The 19,294-nt window shown below is 47.2% G+C and overlaps 1 long non-coding RNA gene across 1 annotated transcript; it reads right to left on the bottom strand.

The window, feature by feature from the left end:
- Positions 1 to 5,828: 5,828 nt before the first annotated feature.
- Positions 5,829 to 12,428, bottom strand: LOC131810111 (uncharacterized). Its single transcript, XR_009345409.1, has 4 exons — positions 12,266 to 12,428; positions 12,034 to 12,189; positions 11,614 to 11,735; positions 5,829 to 6,106 (listed from the first exon to the last, which is right to left on the bottom strand). It is a non-coding gene; the product is annotated as an uncharacterized LOC131810111 (long non-coding RNA).
- Between the last annotated feature and the right edge of the window lie 6,866 nt (positions 12,429 to 19,294).

The raw sequence follows: 19,294 nt of genomic DNA, 5'->3' as shown, positions 1-19,294 counted from the left end.
GGAGGTGCGCGGTCTGGATGGACCTACGCCCCTGACCGCGGCCTCCCGAGCCTCGGTGGAGGTCCTGCAAGGTGGGAACTCAAGGTTGACTTTCCGGGGGCCGGAGGAAGAGGAGAGCTGCCTGGACGTCGGCCGCCCCCCGGGGAGAGGGTGGAGGGTGACTGGAACCCCAGCGGGAGGGCGTGAGCCCTGGTGTTCCCCTCTGCACAGAAAGTGGCCCTAACCCCGAGGGGGAGATGAGAACCGGCTTGCTTTGGGCCCTGCTGGCAGAAAGGCCCGAGCTGAGCTGTCTGTAGCCAGGGCGGGCCCGAGGAGCCCTAAGGCTCTATCAAGGCCAACATCGTCTCCTGGACCAAGGCCTCCGAGAAGCTGCTGCTCCTCCATCGGGGCCAGAACCACCCTTCCCATTCAGCGAGTGTTTATCTGGTTTCCGGCCAAATAATGTGGAGCCCCTGGTCCCCCTGGGTTGCTTTCCCAAGAGGGGGCTCTGTGGCACCGGTGGAATCATTCCCTCCCACCTGGGGCTTCTGGGGCTCAGGAGCCCGGCAGCGGTGGACAGACGCTGTGGGGGATGGGCCCTGCCGACCTCACCGTGTCATTCCAGAGCGGCGCCAGCGGAGGCAGAGCACTTGGGCCGGGGCGTGGGGAGGACGAGAGGGGGCTCTCCTGCAAGCAGACCCTGGTGTCAGGGGATCTTCCTGGGCTTCCGTAAGGCATCACCTTTCTTGCACTTCCTGACATGAAATCAGCTGGTTATAAAAATAATACACACTCACTATTCGTAAAAATTAAAATACTGTTGGGGCGCCTGGGTGGCTCAGTGGGTTAAGACTCTGTCTTCAGCTCAGGTCATGATCTCAGGGTCCTGGGATCGAGCCCTGCATCGGGCTCTCTGCTCAGCGCGGAGCCTGCTTCCTCCTCTCTCTCTCTGCCTGCCTCTCTGCCTACTTGTGTCTGTCAGATGAATAAATAAAATCCTTTAAAAAAAATTAAAATACGCTAAGAGGCATTCAGGGGTCATCCTCAATGTCACGGCGTGAGGGCTGCCTTCCCTGACCGCCCAAGGACAGCCGCGTCTGTCAGGGGGCAGGTGACCCGGGGCAGATGTGTCGAAGGAGTGAGGGCAGGAAGGAAGGAGGAAGAAAACGAGGGAATCCTTCAAAGAGAGCTGGATACTTTAAGAATGGGGCGTCGTGGGTGTCTGGGTGGCTCAGTGGGTTAAGCTGCTGCCTTCGGCTCAGGTCATGATCTCAGGGTCCTGAGATCGAGTCCCGCATCGGGCTCTCTGCTCCGTAGGGAGCCTGCTTCCCTCTCTCTCTCTGCCTGCCTCTCTGCCTACTGTGATCTCTCTCTGTCAAATAAATAAATAAAATCTTTAAAAAAAAAAAAAAAAGAATGGGGCGTCGTGGCCTTCGGCATCCTGCTCCCCCAGAAACAGGTTCTCCTGCGTGCCGGCCTGTCCAGCAGTGGGATTTCCCTGGGGCGCACTGACCTTTCTGCTTCCTGTGTTTCCCACAGCTCCTGGGCCAGGGGCTTCCCGGAGCCCAAGGCCTGCCCATGGGCTCATTGTTTTGAAGTATTTCTTTAGCATCATTAAAAAGATGTTGTGTCAAGAAAGAAGAGAATGAAAAAAAAAAAAAAAATCGGGCACTTACCAGTCGTCCAGCAAATACCCTTTTCCTGCCTGTGAACGGTCCTCGGGACTTGGCTCGGCCCACACGAAATTTGTACGTGCTCAGGCTTTTTCCTTCTGTTTCTGTCTCGATTTTTACTCAACACCCTGGTAGGTGTTTTCTGTGCATGCCCTTCAGAATTCTCAATTTCAAGATCATTTCCATGGCTTTAGTCTCTCTCTGCCTGCGTCTTTCCCATCGTTCTGGCAAATTCCTTTCCTAACGGGTATATAGGCTGTGCGGGGGTTTTCTGCCATTGGTAATTGGAGGTCAACGGATATTTTAGCAGCTGTGCGGGTTTGCACCTTTTAAGCCTTTTCCTGGGGGTGGATTCCAATGTGGGGGGGACAAGAACCAAGGACGCAAGTAGTTTCATGGCTTTTATTCTGGGTGTCAGCCCTTTGCTTTTCAAAGAAAAAGGGTGATGACAATTTGCAATTCCATCAGCAGCAGAGGGTAAAGATGTCAATGTCTCTGCAGGCCTGCCAATGCTGGGTGTGACCCTCAAAACATCTTTTCTTTTCTTTTTTCCCCTAACATAGTAAATACAAAACATTCTCTGCAGTTCCTCCTTAATCTGCTCATTTTAGATTGTTAAGTGTAAAGAAACCTTTTACGATCTGGTGATTCGGAGCCAGTGAGCCTGACCAGCAAATTCGTCTCTGAGCCTCAGACCGTCCCCTAGGAAGGGGATAACACCTTTACCTCCTCATGGACTTATTGTGATCGTTTCTTTTTTCCAGCTCAGCCAATTTTTTTTTTCTTTTCCTTTGCATATTTATAGGAGCGTTAGGCCCACACAGCATTTTCAGAGTACCTATATCAAATCACGCTCTTTGCCCCGAGAGTTTAAAATGTATTTTTGTCTTTCAAGTATTTTTCAGAACTGCCCTAAGTGAGTCTTTCAGAAGTAGCTTGGGGAGACAATAGTAGTTACATTATCTGCAGAACCCAGACAGCTCAGAAATAAATTAACTTTATCCCAGACACAGCTATTAGGGTTGTGAATATGGAAAATAGTTTCCAGTCTTTCACACCAGATGAATGGATGATATCAGAAATCTGCTTGGTTGGAGAGATTTAATTAAGAGGGGGAATTCAAGGGTTTTCTTGGGACAAATAAAAGGGTTACTGCATTTCAGAGATAATATAGGGAAAAGTCAGAAATGTGTCACAGTCACGAAACTCTACATTTGTTGGTTGGATTTTCTTATGGCACTTCCTGTGATAATTAAATGAGATATGAAACTCTTAACGAGTGCCTACCACAGGATAAGCCCTCAATGTATGCCAACGGCCTCACTCTAATTTCTTTGTACGTAAACAATCATTTCCTTCGTTCACGTATATTGGACTCACGATGTTTCTTATTTATTTTAATGAGCTTTTTATATATTGTAGCCATTCTTCCTTTACATCCTATTTCCTCATATTTTCCTTTGTCCACAAAATTTAGAACATTGGAAAATTTCTGGGGTTTGACCTCTGTTCCTTCCCCAGAGCTGTCCTGGGTTGCATGAGAGTGCCCCCCTCTCCTTCGGTTGTCTAAGACCCAAGTGGGCAGAAGCCAGAATCTGGAGGTCTAACAGTTGGAGTAAGTTAGTTGATCCTGGATCGGGCTCAGTCAGTTCTCCCTGATGCCACGGTTCCTCTGGGGCCTTGGCTCACTGACGTACATGGAATCATTTCTTCTGAAATGAAAGGACTCAGAATCTCCCCCTTCTGGGTGGCTTTTGCCCCCAAACTGGGTGAGTTTTCTTGATTTTTCTGTTAGTGGTTGTTCTCACTTTCTTTCTTCTTTCAAAGCACATTGGCAGCCTTCTATGTGCTAGTCTCGAGTCTGGGGGATCTAATGGTAAATAGAACGGACGAATCCCTGCCCCCGTGGGACCCACAGTTTATGGGGGGGACACACACTGGCTCACAGCACATTGTCAGTGAATATTTACTGAGCACCTACTGTGTACCAGCCTGTCCGCTAGGGACTGGGGACATCCAGGTGAGCAGAGATGGGCCCTGGCTCATGAACCAAATAGCCATCGTTGACAAATAAATGGAAGGTGCCACTTAATAGGGATGAACTACAAGGGGAGGGGTCACGGAGCTAGAGGACTGGATGACACCGGGCTGGGATTTATTTGGATTGGGGGTGGCAGGGGTGGCAGTTAGGGAAGGCTTCCCAGAGGAAGTGACATCTCGGGTGACTTCTGGAGGCTGGCTGGGACTTCACCAGGTGCAGGGGGCCAAGACTTTTTGAGACAAAAGGAACAGCACATGCAGAGCGCCCGGTGCAGGCTTCCACGCAGCTGGGTCTCAGGGCTGGCGCTGGGATTCCGGGCTGAAAGCCTGGATCCCTCCTGGTCGGCCAGGTCAGGGTTTTAGGGGGACCCTCTCCTGGTTCAGCCCACCCCCAGAGCCCCATCTGCCCTGCCCCACCTCATCTGACAGTGGGGAGCAAGGAAGGCCATGGAGAGCCCCACTGTCGCCCTGCTACTTTCTCTGACCTTAGCTGGAGCTTGGCCTCCTGCCTCCGCGAGTTCACGGGGAGGTGAAGTCTCCTCCAAGTGGAGGCTGGGTCTTTCCCCTCCGGGGAGGCCTGGGAAGGCCCAGGAAGGCCCCTTCCAGGGCTCGCTGGGACCCAAAGAATCATCTGTCCAGCTCTGTCCTTGCCACTTCTCAGCTCTAGGGGCGAAGACACACGGATTTCACGCTGGTCCTGCCCCCCCCCTCCCCCCTGCCGCACAGGCTTGGGTCCTGGTGGGAGTTCCCAGGACCGAGGGACCCTGGGGCTGTGTCAGGCCATTGTGACTCCCCTGAGCTGGAGGGACTTCCTTCAAGGTGCAGGGAACGGCTCAGACCTCCTCCTCAACGAGCGTGTCCCCCACCTTGAGGCCCCCATGGTTTGCAGAGGGAGCTCTCCAGAAGAGGCTCTGGCTCCTTCCCTCCGTCGGCGCCGGGAGCTATGTCATTGGCTTCCCACCCTTCCTTACCGGGAAATTCCAGCCCAGAAGCCGGAGCTTTGGGAAAGGCTGCATAGACTTTGGAGCCAGAAAACACTGGGTCAGAATCCTTGATCCGCCTCGACTCTCTGTGGGATCCCGGGCAGATTTTCCTCTCTGAGCTTGTCTCTCCATATGGAAAATGGAGATGCTGGAGACAGCCAGGTAAACTGAGGCCTCCCTTGTAGGACACTGCTTTTGTCAGGGGTGGGGGGCAGGCTCTGCCAACAGGTCTCATGTCTCCTGCACAGGGACCTGGTCATGGAGCTCTAGGGAGTGGGCTCTCAGGTTCAGAGAGGTTATGAAACTCACTCCAGGTTGCACAGCAAGTAAAAGGCCCAGCACCGCCAGGAAGGGTGTTTGCTGAGAAGCCTGCCCCGTGTCAGACCCCAAAGCTAGGAGCCCGAGAGGAAGTTTTCTGTGCCAACTCTTCCTGCAAGCCCAGAATTCCCCAACCTCTCTGCACCCCCCCAGAACAGTTTCTCCGGCCCCTTGGGCTCCATCCTTAGGCCTGTATTTGGAAACTTGGCATTGGCATTGGGGGGAGGGCAGTCAGAGTGAACTCGGCCCCTCAGAGGGAGCCACTGTCACATTCCCCCCGAGGGTGCGGGGGGAGCAGCTTGGCGAGCAGGAGGGGCAGGCTGGCCCCTTTGTTGGGCGCTGACAGGACAGTGCGGTCACCACACGCTTCAGCTGCCAACCCGCCGCGGTCACTCAATCCATCACCGAGGGCGGGGGCTCCTGGCCGGCGGCTCGCTGCAGTGTTGTTCCAGTCTGCGTGGAGCTGTGAGATAAACGGGGCATGAACTGGCCCCCTGGCAGGGGGTCAGCCCCCTCTGCCCTCATTAAAGTGCCAATCAAGAAGAGGAATGGAGGCCAGTGGAGTGAGCTCAGCCTCCCGGTGGCCAGTGGCCGAGGGGGCAGGGTCGGACTCCCCCAACCAGAGTACAGAGAGTTCCACCCGCCTGCAAGCTTCTGGTTGCAACATCGCCCTTGGATTTTGGTTTTCCCTGCAGTTACAGCGGGGGGTGCGGCGGTGGTGGGGGGGAGTGCTCCATGGGGGCAGGGCTGGAAATTCAAGGCCACAGATGCTGTTCACATGGGTCACTTGGGTCCCACTCTGGCTACCTGCTGCCGTACAACAAATCCCCAAAACTTAGAGGCTTAAAACAACTACTTTTATTTTTTTTTTAATCTCTCTTGAATCTGAGGGTTGCCTGGACTCCACGAGGTGAATTTCCGGCTCCATGGCATGTCATCTGGCATTCCTCTGGACTGGAGGAACTTCCACGTAACTCACGCACGTGCTGGGTGTCTTTGGGGGCACCCCTGGAAAGCTGGGCTCACCTGGCTCGTGGGGCGATCGGCCCTCTCTCTCCAACTCCATGGAGTCTTGAGGTCTCTTCCCCAGGGTAGCCAGACTATTTATCATGTCTTAGGGATCCCAAAAGGAAAAGAATGAAAGCTGTTAGGGTTTCTTAAGGCATTGACCTGGAACAGGCACAGAGTAACTTCGGCCCTATTCTGAACTGAGGTATGGCTCAGCCGAAAGCAGCGTGGGGGTGCTTACCCAGGGCAATGGACGCTGGGAGGCATGGTCCTTTAAGACCAACTTTGGAGCCTGGCTACCGGGCACCATGTGATTCCAGCCCGGTGCTCAGCTCAGAAGAGGAGTGAACAAGTTTTCTTTTGTTCTGGGTTCTCTGGAGGCCTAGAGGCCAAGTTGACCAGAAGCTCTTGGTGGGGGGAGGTTGTAATTCTTCCTCTCTCTCTCTCTCTCTCTCTCTCTATATATATATATATATATGCACACACACACACATATATATATGATATATAGATGAACTAGGGAATATATATATACACACACATACATGTGTGTGTATGTGTGTGTGTGTGTGTGTATTCCCTAGTTCATCTATTCTCTAGAAAAATTGCCTAAAGCCTATAACAAGGTATCTGAAAAAAAATTATTAATGGCATGATGATGTATTCATTTCAAAAATTAAATAATAATTGGCACCATTGCTTGGGAACTTGCCCTAGCAATGATATCTCATTTGATTTCCCCAACAACCATACGGAAATGGAAATGAAACTCTTCTGGTCCTTGTTTAATGGAAGTATCCGTTCAGTAGGTAAACGGTAACAAATAGACTCCCAGACGTTCATTAATTCCAACATGGTAGAAGTTTGTTTCTCACTCACTTAATCAAGATGAGAATGGCTGGTGGAAAGAATGCTGTTCTCCGTTTGCTTTTTCACTGACCCAGGTCCCACCCATCTTGTGGCTCTGCTGTCCCTTAGATCCGCTAGAATGAACACATTACTCTAGCTGCTGTGTGAAGAATGCACCACAGTGTGTGCATCCGTGGGGAAGGGAATGGGATTTGATGGACATTCCCCATTTGCCTTAATCCACTCTCCAGGTCTCTGTCCCACGCTCTTCCCTGAGAGGCTATCTCCATAGACTGTTTCCATAGACTCCCAACCATCTGGCTTCTGGTTAGGTTCAGCCAGTGGGGGTAGTGGCCAGCGATCAGAGATTCCCCTGACCCTCTCTCTGGTGGGCTGTAGTGTGGCAGGAGCTGACTTTTTCTACCAAAGGCCATGATTTCCATCAAGTGGCCCTTTCCAGAATCTATAACTCTCATGGATTCTGAGGGGTGGTTACAGGATGCTTCCCGTTTCTTATTGGTACCCTTGACCCACCCATAACTAATACAAAGCCCCTTTGATAACCTCTGCAATCATATCCTCTAAGTGTGCCCACTCTATCCTCCTGTGCCCCTGGCTGATAAAATGGGCAAGGATTGGAAGCAAGAAAGCGGTCCAGGAGACTATCACAATAATCCAGGGGGGTAGATTCCGAAGGTGGATTGGATGTGGGTAAAAGGTTTTAAGAATGGCTCCAAAATGGTTCATCTACACAACTGGAAGAACAGAATTATTTTTTAAGATAGATAAAACCAAGGGAAGAGGCAGACCGATGAAGGAAAAAATCATGAGTTCTGTTGCGAACATGTTAAGCCTGGGATGCCTTCTAGACTTCCAAGTGGAGATGTAGAAAAAAGGCAGTTAGGGGGCAGCTGGGTGGCTCAGTGGGTTAAAGCCTCTGCCTTCAGCTCAGGTCATGATCCCAGGGTCCTGGGATCCAGCCCTGCATCAGGCTCTCTTCTCAGCAGGAAGCCTGCTTCCCCTCTCTCTCTCTGCCTGCTTCTCTGCCTACTTGTGATTCCTCTGCCAAATAAATAAATAAATAAATAAATAAAATCTTTAAAAAGAAAAAAAAGAAAAGAAAAGGCAGTTAGGGCTTCAAGTCTGGATTTCAGGGCACAGACCCAGGTTGGAGATATAAATCTAAGAATTATGAGTATATAGATGGTATTTAAAGCTTTGGGTCCCAATTAGATAATCGAGGATAGGGTGGAGGGTGAAAGGAAGAGTTCTCATAGTCCCAAAGCTTTCCAACGTTTGGAGGCCAAGAAGGCAAGAAGGAACCAGCAGAGAAAATTTGAGAGGAGCTGTCAGTGAGGTAGGAGGAAAACCAAGACACAACTGGCTTCTAGGAAGCCAAGTGGAGAAATAAAGTGCTTTCAGAATAAGAAAGTGATCAACAGTGAAGAATGTTGCTGATGAGTTAGATGAGACTTTATAATGAAGATTCGAGTTGACAAAATGGAGGTCAATGATAACCTTTAAAAAGGATAGTTTTGTTTTGTTTTGTTTTTTTAAGATTTTAAAGTAATCTCTACACCCAACATGGGGCTCGAACTTATGATCCTGAGATCAAGAGTTGCATGCTCTTACATCTTACCCAGTCAGGCGCCTCCAAGGATGGGGTCTTGAGGATAAAAACTTAATTGGAAATGGCTCAACAAAGAACAGGAGAAATTTCAGGTTCTATCCAGAGAAGAATAGCTGTATTTATCTGCCTGTCATAAATAACTATAGAACTGGACAAAATACATGAAGCAATAGTGATCAGCCATTGAACCACAGTCAGTGAAAAGCTATGATCCTTGAGAGAAGGAGAGCACACAAGGCTAATCTCCATACTCACCCTGACTTTCTGCCTGGGATTGATTTTCAAACTGTGGCACAGGGAAGTAGATTCCAAGCAGAGAGTTGGTCTCACTGGGTGGAGAAAAGAGAGTTCAGAGTTTAGGGCTCCTAAGACAGCTAAAATTTGGGAGGCAGATTGCCAAAAAAGAAAGAACCACAGAGAAGAGGCAGCAGAGATGGAGCCCCCAAAAATTTTCATAGAGATTCCCTTTGGGTCTGTAGCTGAATCCTAAGATCTGCATGTACAGGACAAGACTCCACTGGGCCTAGGAGAAAACCAGCTAGGGGGCTGAAAGCTGAACAGAGATTTCAGAGGTCTTAGTGCTAAAGTGATACTGGAGTTCTGGACCATCCAGAGGTGAAATGTTAGTGAATACCCTGAGAATTCCACTAAAAAACCAGGAAGTTTATTGTTTAAAAGGGCTACATCCTACAAGTAAGGGCTTCACCTTAGGACAATGGACAAAGCTAAAATACACTCACATTAACAAAGTCTAAAGTCAGCTCTCAGCAAGATCAAGATAATCCTCCTGTGATTTAACTGCCTACCAGGAAAACAAAACAAAACAAAAAACACACCATTCTTCAGAGGATCATCATAATTAAGAGTCTCCACGATAGAACATTCAAAATGTCGAGCACAGGACAAAAAATTACTAGACATGTAAAGAAGCAGGAAACGTGACCTATAGTCAAGAGAATAGTCAATGGCCCTAAAATCAATATAATCCTTCTGTTGGAATCAGCAGACTAAAATCAATCAATCAATCAATCAATCAACAATAAAATAAATAAATAAAGATTAAAATATATAAATGTATAAGGATTTAATGGAAAAAGTGATCAAAACACTTGTACAAATGGGGAAATTCAACACGTTCAACACAGAAATGAAATATTTTGTTTTATTTTAAAAATATTTAAATAAATAAATACTGATTTATTTTCTAAAAGAGCTTCACTACAACAGATACTGAGGATGCTTTCAGCTAAAGAGTAATGATCCCAGATGAATCATAGATCTAAAAAAAGAAATAAAGAAGATCAGAAATAGTAAATATGGTGAGTGCTTACAAAAATTTATTTAAAAGACTTTTGACTAGTTAAAGCAAAAATAATAACTATGTATGATGGTGTTTATAACCAGTATAGAAATGAAATATATAATACCAAAAGCACAAAGGAAGAAAGGTATATGCTGTTCAAAGTTTTTCATAATATGAGGAGTTGTATGATTATTTCAAGGTTGATTGTAGTAAGTTAAGGATGAGTATTTTAATCTAAAGTAACACTTAGGGCGCCTGGGTGGCTCAGTGGGTTAAGCCGCTGCCTTCGGCTCAGGTCATGATCTCGGGGTCCTGGGATCGAGTCCCGCATCGGGCTCTCTGCTCAGCAGGGAGCCTGCTTCCTCCTCTCTCTCTCTCTGCCTGCCTCTCTGCCTACTTGTGATCTCTCTCTGTCAAATGAATGGATGGAATCTTTAAAAAAAAAAAAATAAATAAAGTAACACTTAAAAAATTGAGGGAGGTAGTCTAAAAGCCATGAAGATAATGATGTGTAAATATGGTTTCATCAATTATAACAAATGTACCACTCTGGTGTGGGATGTTGATAGTGAGGGAGATTGTACCATGTTGGAAGCAAGACATATATAGGAACTCTGTACTTTTCACTCAATTTTGCTGTGAACCTAAAACTACTCTAAAAAATAAAGTCACTTAAAAAAAGTTGAGAGAAGGTAAAATATAATTCTAAAGTATATTCAATCCAAATTAAGAAAGGGAAGGAAAAGCAAAGGAACAGAGAGAAGATGGAACAAATAGAAGACACATAGAAAAATAGTGGACAGAACCCAATCACACCAATGATTACATTAAATGTAAACAAACAAAATACTCAAAGTGAAAAACGGACGGCATCTAATTGGATACAAGAACAAAAACCAACAATATGCTGTTCATTAAATATATGGACACCAAAGGAAGAAAGAAAAAGGTTGGGAAAAATGTATACCATTAAAACACCAATCAAAAGGGCTATGTTAATACCAGAAAAAGAAGAATTTTGGACAAAAACTATTCCAGAGATAAAGAGGGACATTGCATAATGGAAGAGAGTCAATTTAGCAAGAAGACATAATAATCCTAATGGTGCCCCACTGATAGTCTTAATAATATAGTTTTAACTCATGAAACAAATACTGACAGAACCAAAAGAAATCAACAAATCCATAATAATAATTGGAGATTTTAACACTCCTCCCTGCGATATTGACAGAAAGCAGACAGAATAACTCGCTACAGATATAAATGATTTGGAAAAGAGAATGTGAGGAGGTAGAGAGAGAAACCCCTAATCTTCTGAGGAATTTTACTTTGAAGAGAGCAGAAACTTGAGGAGTGGCTGGATTAGGGTATGGGATCAAGGGTGGAACCAAATGAAAGAAATAACAGCATGTGTGTATTCTAGTGAGGACAGTCCAGGAGGGGTGGGGACTTGCGATGCAGGACAATGAGTAGACCACTGCAGGTGCCGTATCCTTGAGGAGGCAGGAAGGGATATGGATACAAGAGGAATTAGACTGAGGGGTCATGTGTCAGAGCATGGAGAAGTGGAGCTTTCCCCAAATGGTGTCAGCCCCAGCTGCTGTTGTCACAGGGCTTGATCTCATGACTCCAAGATCATGACCTGAGCCAAACCAAGAGATGGATGCTCAATGGACTGAGCCATCAAGGTGGCCCAGATAAAGACCAGAAAGGTCTTTATCTGCTGAGATGGAGTCATAGCCAAGTTGCATTATTAAGAAAACAAAGGAAGGAAGTAGTATGCTAAAAAGTCTGTAAAAAAATAAAAATGAAAAGAGCAAGCAGGCGCACCTCTGTGGTTCAGTCCACTGGGCATCTGCCTTCAGGTAGGGTCACGATACAGGGGTCCTGGAATTGAGCCTGTTTCTCCCTCTGTTGCAGTCCCTGCTTGTGCTCTCTCTCTGGCTGTCTCTCTGTCAAATAAATAAATAAAATTTTAAAAAGAACAAGCAAAGTATATAGGTATATATGTCCTTGCCTGGATAGATAAACAGATGTTAGGTAGGTAGATAAGAAGGTAGGTAGATGATGAGATAGATCCCTCGATAGATAGAAAGAGAGTCTGTGTGTATCTCCCCGGAAAAATACGTAAGGAACCAGGGAGGGGGAGCGGGTGGTGGGTGATGAGAGTGGAAGGGAGGAAAAAGATAAGGAAGCATAAATAGAAACAAACCCAGAGGGCAGAGGACTTGTGTAACAAACAATACTCACACAGTCTACTCTACTTCCTGTTCCCTTTCTAAATACTGCATTTTATCTTCTAAATAGACATGTTTCAGAAATCCCATCCAGAAAATCTGAATTATTGAATCAAAGCGCGGATATTCACACACATTCTGTCGTCATCTGTGTGGCCTCTCTTGATAACTAGACGAACAGAACAACACTGAGGGTCAAATGTGAGCTGTAAGGGGGTAGGATGCCCCCTTCCCCAATACCTCACCTTCTCTAACATCATCAGTGTCACCTTCTGGAATAACAGAGTGAAGTGGGCCATGGCTAACTCCTGTGCTGAGGCACTTGGGGACAGGCAGGCGGGGGTGCCTTGGGGTCAGACCTGGCCACCGAGGCGTGGCTCTTCCCCTGTCCTGTTCCCTGTGCATGTCTCCTGCCTCTCTGCGGGGACTTTAAACAGCCTGGGCAGCTGGCCAGAGACCTCGGTTTTATTTGCAGAGTTGCCCAATCTGATATTGGTGGTTAGCAAACAAACCAGGCTCTGGGAGCCCAAACAGGAGTGAAACAGATGGGCTTCTTGCCTCTTCGAATCCCTAGGGGTCTTCGGCGGGGAGATGCTCCCCACATTTCATGGCCAATTAGACCTGAACTAACCTTCTCTAAAGCTGACAGGAAGTGTCACCTCGGCTCCCGCCTTCCTTTCTTCTCCTGGCTTCCACAGAAACGCCAGAGCGTGTGGGTCTTGCATTCTTTCCGTGGCCTTCTCGACTGTTCCTCATCCTCCTCTCATCCAAATGCGTTCCCACAAAACTCTAAAATGAACCGATTCCTGAGCCTCACAGGCCAAGGGGGAGTATCTGATAGCAATCTGCCCTCACCCAAGCAGCTCCCCGAGGACCCGGGACTTCACTCGGAGGCATGAATCTTCATGGTGGTCTTTCTGGCCACACTTGGGGAACCAGGAGGGCTGGGGACAGAGAAGACGTCCCATGGGACTCTGTCCACCACTGTCCAGCTGGTTCGGCTCTGTCCAGCACAGGGAAGGGCACTGTGCCCCTTGATAGCACCTTCGACCGCCCCTCCATGGGGCGCCATCTTGAGGGGGTTGGGAGTGCCCTGAGCTATTGCAGAAGATTACGTCCACACGGCGAGTCAGGTGGGGTCACCTGATTTCCCTGCCTCCTCACCCCCTCCCGATCCCTCCATCAGTTCTCCCCAGGGCTCTGGCCTTAGCTCCTATCTCTTGTCACCTTATGCCCTCTCTGAGCAGTGTCACTTACTCCATGGTTCATTTATAAAGTCGTGGGACACAGGGAGCAGGTGACATGCTGGCCAAGAAGGCTGAAGGTCGCTCCCCAGCTGGGGCCCGGTGCCCATTCTGTGAACAGGGTTCTCCCCACATCAATTTCCCGGCCCGTGTTCCCTGAGGGCTTAGGAGCCAGCAACTTCCAAAAGCATTTTCTTTGTGTGCCTGTGTAACAGCCAGCCGTGATGGTCTTATCTTCTACTTCTGTTCTGCCCAGCGTGGCAGCCACCACCGACCTGTGACTTGAAACGTGCCTAGTCTGCACGGAGATGCTCGGAAGGGTAGAACACACCCCAGATTTGGAAGTTGTAGTGCTAGCTAGCTCATTAATGACTGTTTATACTAATTACATACTGAGTGATAACATTTTGGATAAATGAGTTAAATATATAATTAAAATTAATTTTCAATTTCTTTTTCTTTTTTCTAAAATGTGACTCCTAGAAAATCTTAAATTATGGATCCGTGAGGCAAAGGTGAGCAGTGGCCACTGGGCTTTGAGGGTCATCATTTGGGTCAAGGCTGTTCCAGCGAGAAAAACAGCGTGCGGGGAACAAAAGCGCAGCGCCTACGCCCGTTTCAGTTAGGGTTAGACAGAAAATGACCGCCACCCCTCCCGAGCCCACCCTCCGCAACCCGGGTCAAGGCTGTTCCAGTCGGTCCTTGCTCTTGCCCCTGATCGTTCCCGACAGTGGGCACTGCTGACCAACACCCACCCTGCCCCAGACCCCTGCTGCAAACTCAGAGGGCAGCCACGAAGAACCAAGAATCTTCCAAAGATGTCCCTAAGTCTCCTCCTCAGCCCTGTGCACTCCCTGGCAAGGGGACAGTAAGACCTTGTTCTGATCGATCTGCCCTCAAAACCTTCACCTGCCATCTCCCCCCAGGTGTGTGCGGTCTCACTCCTACAACCCACCTGGATTCCCTAGTAACCTGCTTCCCTGTTTGATGCTGGTCCCTCAGGAGTCTCTGAGGCCCCCTAATCTAGTTTGAGTAAAAAAACCCAACCCAGGGGCACTTGGGTGGCTCAGTCATTAAGCCTCTGCCTTCAGCTCAGGTCATGATCCCAGGGTCCTGGGATCGAGCCCCGCATCGGGCTCCCTGCACAGTTCCCTCTCTCACTCCCCCTGCTTGTGTTCCCTCTCGCTGTCTCTCTGTCAAATAAATAAATAAAATCTTAAAATAAAACAAAACAAAACACCAGCCCAACCCAACCAAAAAACAAACAAACCCCACAGGAAACAAAACTGAGAACATAAAACACACTGATGAATGTATCAAAACACAAAGGGACGAGGTTCAGAAGCAAGACTTCTGCTCGTCACCATGAGGCCTCTGCGCCCCTATTTGAGATTCCATTTCCTTGCATTCCAGCCCCCCCCCCAAATTGTTCTCTCTCCTTCACCCCACCTCCCCTGCCCCATCCACAAACACATCCACCTCCTTGCTGTTCATAAAGCACCTAAAGAGAAAACAAAACCAAACCAAACCTCCCTCCTCCCTCCTCCTCTCCTCCAGTCGAATTTTGGAGACACCTACACACACCTCTTCACCTTTGGATCCTGTTTCCACACCCACAATTCCCAGAACTGCTGGGCTGACAGTCAACCAATGCCCTAGTTTCCACATCCATTGGCCTCTTTTCAGTCTTGTTCAACCTGACCTCAGAGCAGAGCTCGACGCCCTTGCCCAGTCTCTCTCTCCTCGGGCCCTTCCCACAGAACAGCCCCGGCCACCCGCCATCCTCACCTCCTTCCTGATTTCCCTGGCTCCTCACCCCCTCCCGATCCCTCCATCAGTTCTCCCCAGGGCTCTGGCCTTAGCTCCTATCTCTTGTCACCTTACGCCCTCTCTGAGCAGTGTCACTTACCCCATGGTTCATTTATAAAATCTGATCTCCAAAGAAATGACTCCAAAATCCTTATCTTTCCACCACTGCTGGCTGGATGAGCCCTAGGCCGCAGGTTCACGGGATCCAAAATGGAACTCCTCCTGGTTCTCCATGTTCAAGCAGTGTGGTCGATACCCTTCCTGCTGCCGTGACCTTCATAAGTAAATTGGCCTTTGAACAGATTTAAAATGCCCAGTGCCTCGAGGGATGTCCTTAGGACCTGGCCTCCCTTCATCTCTTGGGTCAGCCTATCTCGATTTGGCTTCAGGTAGGGGCAGGCCCTCCTGACGTGCTGGTTCCTGACAGCTCCAGGTTCAAGCCCGGTGGAAAGAAAGCATCTCTTCCTGGTGACTTCTGCCCTACTCCCTGGATTCACTCTGATTGGACCAAGTGTCTGTTCCAGAATCAGTCCCTGTGTCCAGAGAGAGGATTGCACTGGTTGGCAACTGGATTATATATACAAAGACAGTCACTAGGAAGAACATCCCCCTCCCAGGGGTGTTAGGAAGACAGTCAGTTGCTGGGAAGACCGGGCTGTTTGGCTGGCCAGGACTGAGGTCTTGCCTCTCCTTATGAGGCTGGAGCCCCTCTTGAACTGTGAGGATAGAGTAGGTGAGAGATGGTTTTCCAAAAGGAATTTAGGTCTATTTCCAGGAGAAAGGAGAACCGATTTCTGGTCAGACAACAAGGACAAATGTCCAGCCTAAGAAGTACCATGACCTTGTCCTTATCTTCCTGATCACATATCCCCAAAGTACTGGGTTGATTCTTTTTTTGTGTCTGTTGTTTTGGCTGGACTATCTCAATAGTTCCCTAAGGAGAACTTCTGTCTCTCATCATGTGTGTCATTAGCTTGCTCGGGCCTCCTGCTGAGTTGTGTCCCATCCTTACATTATGCTCCATTTTTTTTTTTTTTAATTCATTCACCTGTTGATGGACATTTGAGTTGCCTCCAATTTTTGGCTCTTATGATTAACCATTTGTTAGAGTATTTGGGTGGACATATTTTCATTTCTCTCAGGTAGGCAACTAGTAGAACAGATGGGTCTTGTGGTGACTGTGTTTAACCGAGAAACTTCCAAGCTCTTTTCCAAACTAGTTTTATTATTTTACATTCCCATCGGCAACGTACAAGAATTCCATGTGTTCTACACCCTTGCCTATACTTGCTATTGTTAGATGTTGTAACTCTAATATTCTATAGGTGTGCGGTGGTTTTCCGCTGTGGTTGTAATCTGCACTTTTCTGAGTGATACTGCACATTTTTCCCGTGCTTTTTGGCCCTCTGTATATTTCTTTTGTGAAGTGTTTGTTGAAATGTTTGCTTATTTTCAATTGGGTTACATGACTCATTGAGTTTATTTGCTAAAATAAAACTGTAAAGAAATTTTGCATCTGTGTTGAGGGAGATTGGTCTTTAGTTTGCTTTTGTTGTAAAACCTCTTGTTTTGGTGTTAGAGTAATAAAACGATTTGGAAATGATTTCTGTTTTCTGAAAGGATTTGTACAGGATTGGTATTAATTTTCCCTTAAATGTTTGACTGAATTCATCAAAGAAGCCATCCAGGCCTGGACTTTTCTCTGTGGGAAGGTCTTTAATCACAAATTTCCAGGGCTAAATCCAAAAATCCAGGGCTACTCAGATTTTCTATTTCTTCTGTCAATTTTGATAATTTGCATCTTTCAAGAAACGTGTCCATTTTATCTGAGTTGTCAGATTTAAAGGCAAAAAGTTATTCATAATATCCCCTTGTTATCCTTTAAATGTCAATAGGATCTGTAATGATGTCCCTCTTTTCCTTTTTCGATGTGGAGTACTGTGGTGGGGCTGTTGGGGGTGGGGTGGGTAGAAAGAACTAAATCCTAATTCTTCACAGTAGGAAATCAGTAGATAACACCTCTGATGGGAAGAAATCAAGAACAGGTAGTAGAAATACGTGGTAGATACCAGGAGAAATTGAAAAAGAGTTGAAAGTCATTGCCTCTGTGGACAGGTGGGGCATGGCATGGTTGGGGGCAAAGGACTGAAAACCAGTTCATTCTAAACTAGTACAAAATTCTACTTCAGGGTACTTTCATTTTATATGTCGCCTCTCTCATTTGCCTTTCCCTGCCCCAATTCAGGCTGCACTGAAAGTCTACTGTGTTCCTAGCCTTCTGTGATTTCCTCTTATCAGCGCCACTGGGGTCTTGGCTCAGTCTGGTCTCCCTGGTTGTCAGACCCAAATTCTGCCCCATCTTCAGGAACAGCAGACCTGGGCATCCCCAGGGATTCTCACCTTGGGCCAACGGCATACCTGGTATACTTGAAACTCAGAAGATTTTTTAACATCCCCTTTGCCAATATATCAAAAGTATCTTCAGTAATAACGATGAATGAAACATATACTAGTAACAAGAAGAGAAATGCCATTTAAAATTTTATTGAACTTTTCAAAGATGTCAGTAAACATTAAATAAGTATTAAAGTTCAAAGATGGGCACAATGGCTTAATCTTTTTATGTATATTTTATACTCAATGGTTTGAATTTTGGTTTTTTTGGTTCTAGACCTACATAACAAATGTTTATTTAAATAACTGTCTGGTAGTAAGTGAATTTTAGTTCAATCAACACTGGCAAAAGGCACAATTTTGGCAACTAGTAAGTTGCACCATTGACATAGTGCTCTATTTTCTTTATACTTAATTTACAAACCAAAATTTGCACTTTCTACACAAAGATGTTACACTTTGTGGTCTGCACTCTTTTGCAGTGTATAAAATTTTAAGCAAAAGTTAAACCCTGTGAGTGGTCACATAAAATGATTCAACTTCTATGGCCTCATCTTACAGTCACTGCCTATCACCTCTTACTTCACAAAGACGATTTGGATGCAGGCATGGAGTTAGACAGGGGCTGGGGACTTGACCTATGCCCAGAGTAGGCTTGAACAACAACTCCCAATTATCAGAATCTCCTCTCTGACTGAAGGGGTATAGCAGAGTCTGTGTGTTGGGAGACCACTACCTAACTGGGTGTCCCCGGAATTCATTTCCATGTGGAATACAAGGTTTATTAAAGGAGATGCACTACCACACGCCAGTGGGGAGCTTACCTATATGCTATTAAAACTCAATGGAACTTAAGCCCACTAAAGATTTTTAAGGGGAAGAGAATTTTATCATACGTTTTTAGAATTGCCACGTGCCTGGTGATAGAAAAGGCAGACTGGCTTTTAGTCCTAGTGTCATTATTATTTGTTAATTGTCTACAGGCACCCAGCAACCACTCCCACCTTTGGTCTGTCACTGTCACAGAGGACACTGTCTCCACTCGACCTGCCATCCACACCTTGCCCTAATATAGCTCCTGCTCCCAATGTTCCAACAAAGTCTTCTTATGAAGAACGCCCTCCATACTGTTGAATCCAACATACAGCTTGAATTTTCAACACCATTCAACCCAACCAATGCATCCGCCATCTTGAAACATTCTCTCCTTTTCTACCGGCATCTCCTGGTGCTCTTTCTCAGCCTCCTTTCCTGGCTCCAACGCCTACATTCATCCATTAGACTTTGGAGTTCCCAGGCTTGGTCTAGCCCTTCTCCTCTCACATGCGGCTCTCCCCATAATCTCGTAGACTCCCATGACATCAACACAGCTCACAGGCTAGCCACTCTCTCTCAACTGCCCACCATCTCTGCTTAAAACGTCACCGACATCTCAAACCGAATATGCCCATAACCTGAGAAGACGTTCACTTGTTCACTTAGCGACCAGCACATACTGAGCAGTCAACAAATACTGGCTCTTTCTCCAGTGCTCTGCCATCTTGGTAATCACATCACTGGTCCCTGGTTACTTAAGTTGGAAACCTGGGAACTACCCTCGATACCATGTTTCCCCCCAGTCCTCTCTGTTAGATCCATCCCTCTGTCTTACCTGTTCTTTTTTTATTTTTATTTTTTAAAGATTCTATTTATTTATTGGGCAGAGATCAAAGGTAGGCAGAGAGGCAGGCAGAGAGAAAGGGGGAAGCAGGTTCCCCACTGATCAGAGAGCCCGATGTGGGGCTCGATCCCATGACCCTGGGATCATGACCTGAGCTGAAGGCAGAG

This window comes from Mustela lutreola, chromosome 10, assembly GCF_030435805.1.
Source record: "Mustela lutreola isolate mMusLut2 chromosome 10, mMusLut2.pri, whole genome shotgun sequence".
Classification (NCBI taxonomy): Eukaryota; Metazoa; Chordata; class Mammalia; order Carnivora; family Mustelidae; genus Mustela; species Mustela lutreola.
This window is presented reverse-complemented; position numbering and strand designations above follow the sequence as displayed.